This window comes from Typopeltis vanoorti, chromosome 20, assembly GCF_054136105.1.
Source record: "Typopeltis vanoorti isolate ZY-2024b chromosome 20, IOZ_Tvanoo_1.0, whole genome shotgun sequence".
In the NCBI taxonomy this organism is placed as follows: Eukaryota; Metazoa; Arthropoda; class Arachnida; order Uropygi; family Thelyphonidae; genus Typopeltis; species Typopeltis vanoorti.
This window is the reverse complement of record NC_143568.1, coordinates 55,962,546-55,981,417: the sequence shown is the minus strand read 5'-3', so window position 1 is coordinate 55,981,417 and position 18,872 is coordinate 55,962,546. Positions and strand designations below refer to the sequence as shown.

The window sequence follows — 18,872 nt, the reverse complement described above, 5'->3', positions numbered from 1 at the left end:
AAATTAAACATTTGTGAACAATACAAAATTTAGCCTAAAATTAATACATAATGCTATAATATAAAAGGTAAAATTAATGCCATTCCAATAAAAATATAAATATCAATCTTTTATATAAAGTGATTTCTTGTAGAAATTTTAAAACACATGGTATATCTGTTGATAAAATCTTCAAGTGTAAATGGCAGGTACATCACTAAAAGCAGTAAACTAACTACTCATTAAAATAACAAGGACAGTTGATTAAGATATGACTCGCACACAGACATATCATTATCCCTTAACAGGAAATAATATATTAGATGAGTGTGACCTATGTGGAGCTGAGCATGATCAACTTCCATTTTACAAACCTGTGCAGACTGACAAAGTTTAATTTCAATCTTAATATGGCAGAGGCTGTTCTCTCTGTGCAATCATGTTTGCCATTGTGAGAGTAATTTTTTGTTTCATAATTAGCTTAATATAAGTCAATTATAGTTATCTTATAAATTTCTTATCTTAGAGCAAACCAACACACAGCTGGAATGTCTACAGCTCCATTTCCCATGATCCTAACATGCTTGGTATCCAATACAGGTTAACGCACATATGAAGCCTTTTTATATCTAACAGAAGGAATTTGGATCAAGAAAAATACTTGATGTTTTTAACATATTAGACTTAAAATACATCATCATAACTTTATGTAATTTAATGCAATCTCAATGGCATGTAGCTCAGCAGTTGCTACATGCTAGCTAGATCTAAATGTATATTATGCTCTCTGGGAAGGTAGCTGCAGCTCCCACTCTAAAGATTGATTTTGAACCATCTGTATAGAAATTCTGCTCAGCATGTCTTAAAGAGTTGCTGATGCACAGAGGAAGGGATGAATTGTTAAATAATCTATACAAAGAAACTGTATGATGAAATTCAGTTTTGCCACAGTGGTTGCATATTTAATGACATCCATGTGTAGCATCTACTCTGATGTCTAGAGATTGTAATAACTCTATTTGCAAATCAAAGGAATGCATGGTATCTAAGGTTTAGTACAAATTTTCCCACCATTGGCAAAAAAAATGATTGGCCATGCATGATGGTCTGGCAGAGAATTTTTATTTTGGTCACATATAGCAATAGACAACTGCTGATGTCGAACTGACAACGGTGGTTCATTTGCTCTGATATGAAGACTAGGAACAGGTGATATGTACTAGAACAACAACTACTTCATTTGTAGTTCTGATAGTCTGGATGCGAATTGGATCCAACTATTGAAGTGCTGACTCCGGCAAAAGTCTGACAAGTACTCAATATAAGTAGAGCAATAAACATCTGTCTGCACCCCAAGAGGCAGAAGTGAAGGTACAAAGGATTTTCAGTTTTCTTTGGCATTTCTCACAACTGACATATGAGGAAGAAGTGTCAGATTTTCTTTTTTGAATTATGAATGGTCAGTGTCCATCTCAGCCTAAGGAGAAATATCAAGATATGAAATTCAACTCCAAGATGACTGAATATTATTATGGTTTTATTCCTCCTCCCCCCCCCCCCCCCAAAAAAAATAAAATTTGCTTTCTGGGCTGTTTTTTTTTTTTTTTTTTTTTTTTTGACTGCTATACATTCTGAATTCCACCATCATGGTTTGAGGAAAGACAGAAAAAGACCTGATATTTTGATAATGCAGTTGCAATAACTTATATTATTATTATTATTTCCCAAGACCTCATGGAGTCAAAGACTCATCTGGGAGGTCCTTTTATCACACACACACATCTCATCATACCGTGTCTTAAACACACCCAAACTCCTTGCAGACACTACACTCTCAGGCAAGGCATTCCAATCATTCACAACCCTGCACGAAAAAAACCTGCCTCTCACTCCCCTACTCACACCCTCTTTATACAGTTTCCAGAGATGACCTCTGGTTCTCCCCTGATCTCCCACTATTCTCTGTAGAACTTCTCCACCATTGATCTTATAACAACCCCTTACCAACTTGTAGGTCTATCATATCTCACCCTCTTCCTTCTCTCCACCAGACTCTGCAAATTACATCTTCTCAATCTTTCCTCATACTCAACATTCCAGAGGTCAGAAATTACCTTAGTCAGTCGCCTTTGGACCCTTTCCAACATCACTTCATCCTTCTGAAAACCCATTGACCAAATCTGGGCACAACGGTCCATGTGTGGCCTAATCAAAGCCTTATACAATGGAACAAGAATCTCCCAACTTCTACATGTCAGTGTCCTCCACATCATTCCGAGAAGTCTTTGTGTTGTCTTCACAATTCTGGCGATGTGTCCCCTAAATTTTAGATCCTTATCCACTATCATCCCCAGATCTCTTATTTCCTCTCCTCCAATAATATATTCTCACCAAGCATAAATTCTGCATCCCATCTTTGTTTTCCAAATTTTAAAACCTTACATTTTGCAACATTGAACTCACATCACCATTTCCACGCCCAATCACTCAATTTATTCAAGTCTTCTTGCAAGGCCACAACATCTTCACTACTCTTTATGGTTCGTCCCAACTTTGCATCATCTGCAAACAACTGAATATCTCCGTTCAAATCTTCACCTATATCATTAATATATAAGTCAAACAGTAATGGACCTAAAACAGATCCTGAGGCACTCCACTAGTGACTTTCCCTTTCCTGGATATCATTCCACCATACACAACTTGTTGATACCTATCAGATAGCCAGTCTCCAATCCAATGCATCAATCTAATATCCAACCCCATCTGCTCTAGTTTGACTGTCAAGGTACTCCATCAAAAGCCTTTTCGAAATCCAAGTATATTACTGTAAATCCTTTTCCTCTATCCAAGGAAGCAGTCACTTTATTGTAATAAGTAAGTAGATTACTAAAACATGACCTCCCTTTAGCAAATCTATGCTGTCCATTATCAACGTTATATTATCGACACTGTGATGAGATTCATTACTTCATTAATATGAGCAGAGCTGATTTACAGAATAAAACTGTGTTAGAGATAAGATATTAGTCAGTTTAAAGTATTATTTTCTATCATAAGAATGATAGAAAATAATACTAATGTAAGTTGCAAATGTCAGAGAGTGGATATCACAGGAAGAATGGTTACTCTTATAGATTTTTCTTCTACTTTCCATTTCATGAACAAATTGTTAAGTCAATAGCAGTGAATGTTTGGATAGGCATGTGGTGAAGGTGTTATTCAGTATTTAGAAGGGAAAGGTTATTGCAGCCATCTAAATCATTCTGCCATTCCTGGATGAGAAAGGAGAAGGTTGTACTTGTGGCTAGTAACCATGATACATCAAAACTTTTCTTGCTACAGAAATCTCAAATATTGAAAGAAATTGGACTAGTTCTGCTGAAGAATCTCCAGAGGAAATGAAGCAAGTTTGTAAAAGCTCTTAGAGAAGTGAACAGGTGGAAGGCTCTTGGAAAAGATATCTTCACATCCAAATCTGTGACCAAAATTACAAATACAGTAAACTCTCAATTTAAGGACTATTAGGGGCTAAGGGTTGTCTGTAAAATCGAAAGTCTGTTAAATTGCAAATCTTATGAATAGAATTGAAAATAAAACACTTTCAGTGGTACAGTATTAATATATTTTAACGAGAAAATTTTTACGGAAAATGGAAATACCATAAATTATTTCATTTTACGGAGGATTAAGCTTGAAAAAAAGCATCAAGTTTCAGTTGCTTTCCACTTTTATACTGTTTCTTAATAATTAATGATTGAAATTGCCGAAAATGTTTATAATCACCTCTGGATCTGAAGATGTGCCTATGAATGAGATGATGTCATCCACGTGTTTTCTAACCATCGATAGTTTCGGACCAGCTGGAATGCTTCTTCTTCCTCCTCGTTGTCAAGCTCCTGATCGCGCCATAGAACATCTTCAGCAATCTCTTCCTGGCTGAGAATTTGGTAGCCTGGGTCACCCTCGTCAATGTCTAGCCATTGTCATTCTCATTGACATCATCACCAGCTCGCATCAAAGTTTCACGAATATCAGAGGTTTCAAAACCTCTGAAATTGTATTCTGGTTCAATCCTGTTCAGTAACTTGGTCTAGCCATTAGCCAATGTAGTAGTCTTTATCTCCTTCCAAGCAGCAGCAAAATTAAAGATGGCACACTTGATGTTGTATGCGCGCAAATTTTGAAGTGTACTGGCTCCTCTTGTATCTTCTTTGAGATTGTTTGCGTTCTTCAAATCAACCATAACCTCTTCAAGAAACTTCTTATACAACCTTTTGCAGACGAGTCTTGTCTATAGGCTGTATGCTAGAAGTTGGTGTTTGGAGGAAGGAAGATACATTATTCTTCCATTCCTACTAACCAACTTCTCAGCATTAGGATGGGCCGATGCATTATTAAGAAGTAAAACAGCTTTTACATCTTTAGGAGAGATTTTCAGGACCTCTTATTGGTAGTTTTGTACTTCAGGTATGAAGTGATTGAAAAACCAGTCGGAAAAAATATCACTTGTGAACAAGGCATTCCTTGAGCTGGAACAGATGACAGGCAACTAGTTCAATAACATTCTTCAAAAGTGCGAGGCTTTTGTGCTCTTCCGACTACCATCAGCTTGAGGCAATGCATGCCATCGGCATTAGCACAAAGTAGAGCTGAAACGCACTCCTTGTTTAATTTGCAGCCAGGCGTACTAATCTCATGATTGTTCGCGAGAGTATTTTCAGGAACAGCACGAAAGAACAGGTTGGTCTCATCTGCATTTTAAACTCGAGACAAAATAAGACTCTCATATTCAATGACTTCATTGATGTATTTTCTGAAGAACTCAACCTTGTTCAATATTGGCACTCAGTGCTTCACCATATGTTTGCCTGTTCATAATGCCATGGCGTTTACAAAAGAACCAAAGCCACCCATTACTCACCTGGAATTGTATGTCCAGGTGTTTTGCCAGTTTTTCAGTGGCTGACCTTAGTTCAATACCACAAACAATGCCACTAGACCGCTGTTGAACGAACCACTTGTAAACTCCTAAATTCTTATGCTTGGCCAACTTCGTTTCTTATCCGCCACAGTGAAAACACTTTTGGAGCTCTCAACACCATATTTTAATGAAATCTGAGTAAGTTTGTCTTTATTTTTGTGTATGCCAGAAACCGTTTGCTTTTTCACCCTGTAAAGTTCACTAACATGAGCAACAGATGCACCACTCTCCAACTTACTTATTAACTCAAGGTTGTGTGCTATCATCAAGTTTACTCGTTTTCTTTTAACCCCAGACATACTAAATGATATTAATAATGATTAATAACGGTTTAACTAAAAATTACTCCAGCAACAGCCTAAACACCACGTGCTTTGCGCTAGCAACGCTACTGGGGCTATGCTACCAATGCTACTGAACCAAAGTATATGCATGCATGCGAACTATTACGAGTACACACGAAATATCAATAATATACCTGAATGTACCGAAAGATGCAATTTATAAACACTGCCAATCGTTTCCAATTAAATATTGGATGATTTATTTTTATTAATTATTCAATTATCTGTCATTTGTTATTTGTCAAACTATGTCCATTAAATTGAGATTTTACTGTACCAGAATTAAGCAAAACCAGATAGAATGAAACTAGTGAGATCAAACTTTTTTTTTTATTTTTTTATTTTTTATTTTTTTTATGTTGAGCCCATACATGAGAAGATAGTAGATCAACCTATAGTACATTAGTACCATGTATGGGTTGGGAAAGAAGGTACTTGTTCACATTGCATTTGAATGACTGTATATTATATTCTTTAGGGACCACATCAAGGAAAAAACTGTTCCATAGTATAGCAGTTGCAGGGATGAAGGAGGAGAAGAAGAAGAAACATGTTCTGTGGGTTTCAAGGTGCACCGTGTAGAGATGTTAAGCAGTAGCTGCACATGTTCCAACAAGCTTAGTACTAAGTGGGGGAATTATTGATGCAATTTCGGATGAACATTTTCCATGGAAATATTTGTAGAAAACACAGTGTGGAGACCGATCGTCTGTGCGAAAGTGGGGGGAGTGAGTTGGTAAGAGATAGGTCATTAATAAGTAAGATTACTCTCCTCTATATTGAGTGAAGCATTTTGAGGGAGCTTCCCACCCCCATATGTGGGAACAGTATTCGATGGATGGGCAGATTTGCAATTTGTACAAGGTTAACAGCTGTTCAGGGTGAAGTAATGTCTTGAGTGAAAGAGAAATCCTAGTTTTATTAGAAAGCTGAGGATGCAATGGTTGTTATTGCATCCTCAGCTTGGAATTACCCTGACATCGAGCCAGGAGAGGCTTGATGTCAGGGTAATTCCAAGAAGAGAAATCTCAGATTTTCTGGAAATTTGGGTGTTGTCAAAAACAATACTGGGAAAAAATGGTTCTTTTTTTTTATGAGAAAAAAAGACAGTACTGGGTTTTATTTGCATTGAAACTGACTAGGTTATCTGAACCCCATTGGAGGATGGCTTGAGGGCAGTGGTAGTTACTGTTCTGTAGGTTGAGATGAATTGTGTGGAGTAAGGTTTATCAAAAGAAAGGGAGGAGTGCAATGTGCTGTCATCTGCAAAACTGTATTGGGTTGGAGGTAACATCGCACAAATATGTTATATATTCTAGAAACCCTGAGGATGAAGAGCGTAGCAGTGGTATTGCTCTACTGATGACAGCAGAAGAAAGGAACTATTGAAATGGAAACCAGTATCAGAAAGAATACTAAGTACTAGGTTCAAAACAAAACATAAGAATGTTACTATAATATTCATCTATGCTCCTACAAACAGTGCTGACAGGAAGAAGAAATGTTTATGTTTTTAATCATAGTCGGTACAACATTTAAACATAAACAAACCTGAATTTCACTTTGACAGCTAGTTAGCAATTCAGTTCACTGGTCTGTTATTCAATTCCATTTCTTTCAGTTTATTTAACAGCTTGTTATGTGACAGCCTATCAAAAGCTTTTTGTAAAATCTAAGTATACCACTGCATATGCATCTCCCTTGTCCAAGACATTTCTCACCTTGTTATAGTATATAAATAAGTAATGTAAAACATGATCTCCCTTTAAAAAACCCATGCTCATAACCACAGAGAATACTAGTCTGTTATCAATGCATTTCTGTATCCTACCTTTCGCCTATCTCTCTAATATCTTCATCAAAACTCCAGATACTGATTTGGCCTATCATTTGTAGCTACAGCCTTATCACCACCTTTATGCAGTGAAACAATTTTACCATCTTTCCACTCTCTTGGAACTTGTGCTATATAAGATTCTTAATAAACAGGCAAGTCAATGCTACTGCCAATTCCCTAGAATATTCCCTTAAGACAGGTGGTGAAATATCACCAAATCCTATCATCTTATTGACATTAAACTTATTTCCTCCTTATATACCTCAATCAACTCAATCATGGGTATATCATCAAAAAACTCAATCCTCTAGGATTGAGTTTTTTCATGATATACCCATGATGAGGATGGAAGACATGAATTTTTCACTGAATTTCGCCAATATCTTCTGCACCAGTTACCATTCTACCATTTTCATCATTAACATCTTACCATAATCATCTTTCATTCAATTGGCCATCTGATAAACTCTTAAGGATTTTTTTTGGGCCTAATTTGCTAATTTCTGCTCATGCTGTAGTTTTGCTGTATTTACTAAGTGAGCCACCATCCTGGACTGCTCTTTATACTCCACACGCAACTGATTGCTATGATTATTCATCTTATGCTGCCTCCACAGATCCCATTCTTCCAAATTTCATTCATGACTTTTTAATGGTATTAAAAACACCAAACAATTTTATCAAAAGATGTTTTATTAATTGCTCATATTTTGCAGAATTTCATATCAGCATCACCAGAGCACAACACAGCTTGTATACATGACAGTGAGTAAGTGAAGCCATGGCTGACTCAAAAAATAATCTTTCAGATCTGTAACAACTTCTAAATAGCACATTTGTCTGCTTCCATCTAATTCTGTGTGAAGGAGTGTCCAAAGCATGGTCTGCCAGTCCTGACTTGCCATAGTAATAGTAGCGAATGTATTTTTTACATTCTTACAGGCAGATGTTAACTGATCTTCCTGTTTGCTCATAGTAGGCCAAGTCTCAGGGAACTTCATACACTCCAGGATGTGTTAGAGGGCAAAGTTTATTCTTAGGCAAGCAGATCAGAGTTGCTAGTTTAACATGAGGTTTGAAAGTGGTGTACTTTGGCTATCTTTTCTGATATACCTCTGACACAGGGAATAGAAATGGTAATATTGTGTTCCTGTGTATTAGGAGAGAGAGGGGTAATGTGGCTATTTAGTATTTTCTCTATTTTGTAGGAATTGTAGCCATTGGCCAAGAACATATGCCGCAAATATTTGAGTTCTGTGGACAGAGCAGTATCGTTAGAACAAATGGCTCTGTGTGTAAGTGTATTTAATATGCCATACCGTTGGACTGGATGATGATGTGATTGTTTATGTAAGTATCTTCCTGTATGCGTGTGTTGGCTTTCTTTAAATGGAAAAAGAGATCCATCTGAAATTGTAAACAAATTTCAAAGTTTCCAAATTTTATGTTTAATCTCTTTATTCATCCATTTGACACCTATTTTATTCAGTCTTTTTTATTCATAGTGCTGTTATGTATTTCTTTGTCAGTTCCCAATCAACAATTATATCATTCCTGCTTAACACCTCATTCTATGCTATAGCTCCAAACTCTCTCCTTAGCTTTTCGTAATTGCCAGCCTTGTGATTTCACATATATTCTTTCTTCACAAAAGTCTTTGTATAGCTAGTCATAATTCAGGTGATCACTTCATGATCACTCTCACCTACGGGAGAGAAGTGCAAAACCCACTCATAACCACATCTTCTGATGAAATGATCAGATCTAAAATTCTTGATCCTTGTGTACCCTCCTTTACATATATCCTAAGATAGTTTTCACTCCAAAACTGATTTCTTCTGCTCTCATCTCTCCAGTCTTCATCTGAATTCTTCATTCCAATCTAAACTATTATTATTATTATTACCACGGGCTACTCCAGGAGTCCTTAGACTCATCGAGGGAGGCCCTAAACATGTTCACACAGCTGTTCAACATTCTCACAGTATCTATCATACCTTGCCTTGAACTCGCTCACTTTCATAGCACCCACAACAGACTCTGGAAGCTTATTCCACTCATTTACCACTCTAAAAGTAAAGAACCCAGCTCTAACACCCCTGCTAACCACGCTCTTGCCCAGCTTCCATGGGTGTCCCCTAGTTCTCCCACCACCAGTCCTGATCTCAAAAATATCATCTGAATTAATCCTATAGAATCCTTTTAGCAATTTGAATGTCTCAATCATATCTCCCCTTTTTCGCCTATCAACTAGTTTCTGCAACCCACAAATCTTCAACCTGTTCTCATATGGTTCATTCCATAGACCTGCTATCATCTTAGTCACTCGCCTCTGGATCCTCTCAACCTCCTCCCCATCAAGAAGGAACCGAGGTGACCAAATCTGGGCACAGTAGTCGAGATGAGGTCTTATCAGGGCTCGGTACAGAGGTACAATAACTTGTTTTTCTCTGCTCGTCAAGGTATTTTTCAACAACCAAGTGAGTTGATGAGCTGATTTAGCTACTTTCGCAATGTGCCCCCTAAACTTCATCTCCCTATCCACCAACACTCCCAAGTCCCTGGCCTCAATCTCTTGGAGTACAGTTTCACCAATGTGGTATACTGCTGCTAATCTTTTCACTCCGAAATGCATAACCTTACATTTTGTCACATTAAATTGACTTCCATTCTCCTTAGTCCAGAACTCCAATCTATCTAAGTCATCTTGCAAGACTTTGACATCTTCTGCATTCACTATTGCCCTACACAACTTTGCATCATCAGCGAACAAATGAACTGTCCCACTTAGACCCTTCCCTATATCGTTAATGAACAGATTAAACAGCAGTGGTCCAAGAACAGAACCCTGTGGCACACCACTACTCACAGGCAGTCTTTTGGACTCTACTCCTGAATAAACTACTCTTTGATATCTCTCCATCAACCACCCAGCTATCCATCTCACCAACCCTATATCCATTCCCATATGTTGTAGTTTACGGATTAGAATTCCATGTGGTATCCTGTCAAACGCCTTTGCCAAGAGTCTAGCAGTATCACTGTAAACCCATTTCCCTTATCCAGTTCAGCCGTCACCTTGTTATAAAACTTGAGCAAGTTACTGAGGCATGATCTACCCTTCACAAAGCCATGCTGTCCTCTGTACAGTATCTCATTTTCATCAATCCATTCCTGTATTTTTCCCTTGACTACTTTCTCCAAGACCTTGACAACGACTCCTGATATGCTGATCGGTCGGTAATTTGCAACCATAGTCTTGGATCCTCCTTTATGCAGTGGAACTATTTTCCCCTCTTTCCACGCCTTCGGGACTAAGCCAGACCTGAGACTCAGATTAAACAACATGGTCAAGGGCACTGATAATTCATTAGCCGCTTCATGCAAGAGCCGTGCAGGTATACCATCCAATCCCACAGATGTATTCACATTAAGGTTCTGTAATAGACTATTCACCTCCACTTCATTCATCACAATTCCCATATAAACTAATGGTTCCTTCATTTTTTCAACGTCACCACCTGGATGATATACTTTTGCAAAGTGCGCGCTCAGTAACATCACTATATCGACTGGTTCAGTGAACTCTTTACCATCGTTATTCCTTAAAATCATTTTGCCATGTACAGTTTTTTTCTTGCTTGCAGCATATTGAAAGAACTGTTTGGGATTCTCTTTTGCTTGCATAGTTAGTTTCCTTTCATAATCGGCTTTTGCTGTTTTTACCACACTCGTTACCCTTCTGGCCTGTACTTTATACTGTTCGTGTGCCTGCAGGTCACCCCTTTCTTTAAATTCCCTCCATAGTTGTTTCTTTTTATGCAGCTCAAGCTTAATGGTGTTATTCATCCATTTAACCCCTCCTTGTTTCACTATTCGGACCTTAGGTTTACAATCAGCCATAACCTCCTGTAAATGCTCTTTGATCACTTCCCATGCTCTATCGATGTCCAGCCCTTGCAGTTGTACATGCCATGGCACTGATCCAAGCAATCTTCTAAGCTTGTCATACTTGCCAGCACAGTAATTCCACATATACCCTGTCTTAATCACAAATTTCACACCTTTAGCCACCTCCCAGGTCAAGACCTTATGATCACTCTCACCAATAGGTGGCAACATGGTCATATTCATTACAGTCAAATTCTCAGATACTATTACCAGGTCAAGCACTCTCACACCCCTAGTATTTTCAATTACATGCTGTTTCAGATAGTTATCCCTTAATAATTGAATAAAATCCATTTCCTTCCTTACATGTGTCCTCTCCTCCTTCCAATCAATGTTACCATAGTTGAAATCCCCCATAATAATTACCCTCCTTCCACTCATTTCATCAATTTGTTTATGCATACCATCTCCACCATCTATTCCATCACCTGGTCTATAGCAGCACCCAACTGTATATTTTATTCTGCCAGTATCAATCTCACACCAAATAGCCTCAAATGAGCTCCTTTCACTATCCTGCAATACTTCAATTCTCCTTGGCTGCAGTTCATCAGCTATCATCAATAACACCCCTCTCCCAATTTTATTCTCTCTGTCCCTCCTAAACATACTATAACCTACACATTCTATCCCACTAACTATATCATCTTTCATCAGCCATGTTTCACTAATGCCAATAACCTGTGGCCAGGAAGAGCCAATCAAGGCCAAAAATTCTTCCTTCTTGTTCCTAATACTCCTGGCATTAGTATACATGAATTGCAGTGTTCCCTTTGTCCCACCCCTATCTTGATGCGTTATTCTAAATATCCCATTCCCATTTTTTGTCCTTATTGCTGGCTCAGGTACATTATATACATTTTTACACTCAACTGTCTCACTGATGTCTGGATATCCACTTCCCCCCCTCCTTGGTAGTTCTAGTTTCCCTGGTTCTGCACATTCATTTTCACTTCATTCAGCAACACTTTTTCCAGTCTCCGCACACCAAGTCCATTTAAATGCAGTCCATCCATCTTGTATAAGTCCTTTCGCCCATCAAACTCATTCCACACGTCCACAAATTCCACACCACACCGTCCGCATAACCTGCGCAAAATATCATTTGCGATTATGGCCCTCCTTCTAAACTCCTCTCTGTCATACCGCGGTAACAGACTCACCATTCTAAATCTTTCACTCTTTTCTTTCGCTACCTATCTAACTATCTACCAATAATTGTCCAGGTACCCAAGTTATTTGAAGTTATGGAACATTCCAGGTTTGACAACAACATAAAAACCAGTGTATAGATAGTAGGAAGCAGTATTTCATCATAGCAATTAAATATAGGTGGTATGGCAACATAACATGAACTCAGTGACTTTGAGAGAGGCGTTATCATGGGCTGTCATATTAGTGGCATATCCATACGTGGCATTGCTGCTCAACTGGAGCATCCAAAATTAATGCCTGGTGATGTGATCAATAAATGGAGATGTTCTGGCATCACCAGTGCAGATAAACACCCAGGCTGCTGAAAACATGACAAAGTGCCAGGAGAGTGTTTAAATGGGTGGCATGCAAAAACCGGCCTACAATCGGCACAGACCATCCCTGATGAGTTCCAGAGCACCAGTAACACCATGCTGAGCACTAATACTGTACATAAAGAACTCCATTTACTGGGTTTCCATGGAAGAGCAGTGTGTGGCAAATTGCCACACACTGCTCTTCCATGTGAAAATTGCTGTGATGTGTGGCAAACAAGCCACACATCACAGCAATGAACAAGGTGGCTCGTCTGACCTGGTGCAAAGAGCATATGAACCAGACAACTGACTAGTAGAAAACTAGTACTCTGGAGCAATGAATCAAGGTTCACCTGTTCCCAGTGTGATGGCAGGGTTTGTTGTGGAGGCAGCCTGATGAATGCTTGTTACCACTGTGTTATACCCACTGTAAAGTTTGATGGTGGAGGAGTAATGGTGTTGGGTGCATTCAGCTGGTTTGGAGTGAGACCAGTAGTCGTTGTCCATGGTTCCATGAAGGCAGTTCAGTACCTTGATATTCTGGATCATCAGGTACTGCCTATGCTGTGGAGTTTTTATGGAATGGACCCATGTTACTATCATGACGACAGTGCCCCCATGCCACAAGTGTTATAGAATGGTATGAAGAGATGGTCGTTAAAAGGACTGTCCTGACCTGTGCAGAGTCCTGTACTCAATGCCATCTAACACCTACAGGACTAATTGGAGTGCCGAGTGAGGTCTAAAGCAGTATGTCCTCGATCTGTTGCTGAACTTAATGTTGCTTTGATGGTGGAATGGAGACAAATTCCACCTGATGTCTGCCACAGATTGGTGGAAATCGTACCTTAAAGGGTGCAAGAGGGTGATCAAAACAAAAGGCTGACATATCTGATATTAGGGGTTTGCCTGCTGGTATCAATTGTAAATTGCTAGTGTCTGAACAATTATTGATAGATGATGTATATTGCCATAATTAAAATTACCCATAATAATCACCTTTTCCTTATTCACTAACCAAAGATGAATATGTACATTTCTTCATCACTACATTCCATGACCTATAGCAGCATCCAACTAAACATCTCTTCCTGTCAACTTCCACCTCACACCATGCTGACTCAAAACCACTGCCACAATTTACATCTCACATCTCCACTTTCTGTGGTTATAGTTTGCATGCTATCATCAACAGCAAACCCTCTCCTTTCTTGTCTTTTCTATCCTCGAGAAAAACATCATTTCCCTCCATTCTATTATATACACATATTATCATCATCCTCCTAGGACCCCATGGAGTCAGACTCATCTAGGAGGTCCTTTTTGTCATACATGCAGCTCATCATACTGCACCTTAAACAAATTCAAGTTCTGTGCAGAACCACTCAGGCAATGTATTCCAATCATTCACACTCTCCATGCAAAAAACCTGATTCTCACACCCTCCTTATATAGCTTCCAGTGATGACCACTTGTTCAATCCCCATCTCCCACCATCTTGTGAAAAACCTCTTCAATGCTAAACCTATAAAAACCCTCATTACTTGTATGTCTATCATATCACCCCTCTTTCCTCCTATTCACTAGACTGCAAATTACATCGTCTCAACCTTTCTTCATATTCAACATTCCAGAGATCAGAAACTCATTTGCTCAATCGTCTTTGGACCCTCTTCAACATCTCTATCTTTTTGAAAACCAAGTGACCAAATCTGTGCACAGTAGCCCATATCTGGTTTAATCAGAGCCTTATACAACTGAACCAGAATTTCCTTACTTTTACAAGTCAGTGTCCTCCATATCATTCCCAAAATTCATTGTGTTGTCATCACAATTTTGGCAATATGTCCTCTAAATTTCAGATACTTATCCACCATCATCCCAAGATCTCATATTTCCTCCACTTCCAACAATATATTCCCACCAAGAGTAAATTCCATGTCCCATCTTTGTTTTCCAAATTTTAAAACTTTATATTTTGCAACAGTGAACTGGCATCCCTACTCCCTGCCTATTCACTCCATCTATTCAAGTCTTCTTGTTAGACCAGAAGATCTGCTCTACTCCTAATTTGTCACAACTTTGTATCATCTAAAAACAGTGTATATCCCCATTCAAATCTTCCTCAATATCATTAACATACAGGTTATACAGCAATGGCCCTAAAACAGACCCCTTGAGGCACACCACTAGTGGCTTTTCTCTTCTGGGATTTGCTCCCCCATACACAGATTGTTGATACCTATCAGACAGCCAATCTCCAATCCAATGCACTAGTCTAATATCCAACTCCATCTGCTCTAGTTTTAAGTGGTAAACCACTAACTGCTGTATGTACCTTGTATTCCAATTTCTTTGATTTGCTTGTTTCTACACACTGATGATGTACTGTTAATTTCAGTAGGAAATATCTGTACTTTCATTTAAGTTAATTACTGTAGTTATCGTGTACTTTATTGTTTATAGTCATGCCACAGGTACCTTTAAAGATTAGACTGTAAGGAGTTACAAAGCAGATGTAGCAAGAACAATGAAAAGGTTTATTTTAATGGACATCTCCATTACTCATTGCATCCATCTTTGCAAAATAACATAAATTTCACTGCATATTTCAATGTTCAAAATAACATTATAAATTTCAATGTTCTGCATTATGGTTTAATCCAGGGTTTCTCAAATTTTTCCTATGATGGAACACTTCACAAATCCTGAAATTTTAATGGAACACCTTGGTTAGAGCCGAGTATCATTGGTCTCATATTTGATGTAAAGCTAAGCATGCACTATCGCTGCAGCATACTGTATCGCATCGCAAACATGCGATGCACACACTACAAGCGTGCCGGACCCCAGCGATTCGCATTGACCTTGCTTGTGACTGCACCTTTCCTAGAATAGATACCTCCATACTTCACTAGTGCTCAGAGGTGTTGACAACTGCAGGCAGCTGAGTCAAGGGCAGTGCACGCTGGCCTTAATAGCACAATACACATGCAAAGTGAGGAGCACCTGATTTTCAAACATGTTTGAACTTGTCACAGCATTTAAAACCATTCCAGGCTCATATTACTTTTGATAATTTTTCACAGAACACTTATTCACTTTCCACAGAACATAGTTTGGGAAACGCTGGTTTAATCAATGCCCAGAACTTCATAGTTCCTAAGTCAAACAAAAAAAAATTTGTCACAAATCATTTGAGTACTTAGCACCAAGCATCTACAATATACTGCCTAATGAAATAAAGTCTAACATCAGCTGTTAGAAAAAGAATGAGACTATCTCATGTGACTAAATAATGTCTTATTTTCCATGTATATCATAAGAAACAACTCTAAATAGTATATGTTATGCCTCAAGTACATGCTACGTGTTACGTGTACCCTCATACATATGAATCATTTGATTTTGTAGTGATTGTATTGCCTACAGTTGTATTTTAATAAACTTGTATGGCTGTAGCCTTGACTGGGCTAAAGAACATCAAAACTGGACAATTGAAAATTGGTAAATGTGTAATCTGGAGACAGGATACAATGCTGTGTGAGATTCCAGGCTCTCTGGCAATATCAGTAATTCTGGCGTTCTTTAAGCTTTCCAATAATTTTTCCCCAAGTAAAATCATCTAGATGACTGAGACATTACAAGACATCCAAGTTTGCAACTTATTATTATTATGAGTATCTCCATGGAGTCAGTAGACTCATCGCAGGAGACCCAAACTATCAAAACAATATCTATCACATCTCTTCTTGAATTCATTTACAGACGAAGAACTCGCAACTGAGTCAGGCAATGCATTCCACTCACTCATCACCCTACAGGTGAAAAACCTCGTTCTCACAACCTTGTTAACCACACTTTTCCTTAATTTCCAGGGATGACCTCTTGTTCTTCCATCACTATCACACAGCTGAAATATTTCCCCTGCATCAATCTTATAAAAACCTTTTAGTATTTTAAATGTTTCTATCATATCCCCTCTTCTCTGCTTATCAACCAACCTCTGCAATTCATAAGCTCTCAATCTATCAATGTAGGGAGCATTTTTTACATCACTCACCAACTTGGTCACTCTTCTCTGAACCCTCTCCACAGCCTCCTCATCTCCAAGGAATCCAGGTGACCAGACATAAGTACAGTAATCCAAATGTGGAAGTATCAATGCCTTATAAAGGGGAATAATAACCTCTTTATCCTTTATTCTTTCACATAAAGAGTTTCCTTCAAACGCAATTCATTTAGTGCAGCATTTTACCTTTTATTCTGTTGAGTGCTACTGTGTGACCTTTGCATGCAATTCGAAAATTTTAATGTATATCCGCTTTCTACACAAAACTGTCAGTTATACAAATTGCCACAAGGTGATTCATCTGAATTTTCAGTTATAACCTTCAGAAATAGTGTTCATCCTTAGGTTATGGACACCAGGTTTACTTTCATGAGTGAAAATCTTTAGTGCTAAATGCCCCATAATGAAATACTTTTGCACATTTTTTTTTTTAAATAACAAATTGCAAAAAAAAAAAGTATAAAAAATACCTGATACAAACACTTCAATATTCATGCATTAAACAGGCACTACCACTTATGTGCAATTAAACCAGATCAGCCTTGGGAGCATTATCATTCAATTTGTATGTTAATGATAGTGGGATGGGTTTAACTAATGATATGCAGCTGTTTGTAGACGATGCAAAATTGGGAAGAGCAATGCAGAGTCGAGCAGACATTATGGTCTTACAAGAGGACTTGAAGATTTCGTGAATGGGCAGGTAAGTGGAACTATCAGTCCAGTGTTGTGAAGTGTGAAGTTTTGAAATTTGGTAAGCAATGATAAGATGCAAAGTATACACTTAGTGGGGAAACTTTAAAGGAAGTAGAGAATATAAGAGATCTAGGAGTGATGGTGAACAAGGACATGAAATTTTAGGGCCACATTGCACAAGTTGTGAAGATGTCACAACAGATAATGACAATGATGCAGAGGACCCTGACATGCAGAAATAAAAAAGGTTATGTAAAAGGTTATAAAAAGGTTAAATTAAAAAAAGATGCCATTGTATAAGGCCTTGATCAGGCCACATATGGATTATTGTGCACAGATTTGGTTGCTGGGTTTTCATAGTGACGGGAACATTGACCATGAGAGAAGTGTGCTGGTCCCATTTTATAAAGCTATGAATAGACCAAATCTGGATTTTTGTGCTCAAATCTGGTCATCAGGATTTGAAGGATATGAAGTAATCTTGGAGAAGGTGCAGAGATGGATAACAGACATGTCTAGACTGCATAATGATTATGAGGATAGACTGAGGGCATGCAGACTGCAGAGTTTAGTGAATAGAAGGGATGGAGGCATTTAAGCTGTCTTCATCATTCTACATGAAATAAGACAACCAATCCTTCACAAGCCATGCTGCCCCTCATACGGTAACATTTTTATCCACCCATTCTTGAATTCTCTTTTTAACCAATTTTTCCAGTACTTTTTACTATAATTTGCTACTGCAGTTTTAGAACTTCCCTTATGCAAGGGAATTATTTTGCCCTCTTTCCACTCCCTTGGAACTCTAAGACCTAAATTTAACAGCCTAGTTAGAAGCATTGAAAGTTCTCTTACACATTCTTGCAAAACACAAGCTGATATCTCATCTAATCCCACAGCTGTATTTACATTGAGATTCTGCAATATTCTACTCAAATTCATCCACCTCTGTTCCCACATTAGTGTCTGTTACATATGTTAACATATGTTAAAGCAGTAACCTCGCTAGGATAATATACCCTTGCAAAGTGGTCACACAGTAACACGACTATTTTATCTGCTTCTGTCACTCATTAAGGTAAATCTTCCATAGTCATTCTTTCTCTTACTTGCCACAAAACAACTCTTTGGGATTTCCTTTGGCCTGCTTGGCTAGTTCTTATTATAATCTGATTTTGTCTTCCATGCCATGCTGGTCACCTTTCTTGCCTATCTTGTACTGTACTTGAGTTTGCTAGTCATCTTTCTCTTTATATACCCTCCACAGCATCTTCTGTAGCTCGTGCTTAATGATATTACTCATCCATCTAACTTCTACCTGATTAACCCTCCTTACTTAGATATACAATTTAATATTGCTTCCTCTAGTGTTTTATGCCATGCCAGATTTAAGCTCTGTCCTAAGCTTGTCTGATTTGTAGTTCCACAAATACCCCTTACTGACAGAATATTCCTCCTGTTGTACAATCTCCTGAGTCAAGACTGCACGGTCACTTTC

General features: G+C 38.3%; 1 protein-coding gene across 1 annotated transcript in view; it reads right to left on the bottom strand.

Annotated features, from left to right (window-relative positions):
- LOC150095455 (glycine dehydrogenase (decarboxylating), mitochondrial) overlaps positions 1 to 18,872 on the bottom strand; it is a 649,342-nt gene that overhangs the window by 418,918 nt on the left and 211,552 nt on the right. The gene's annotated exons all lie outside the window — the stretch shown is intronic.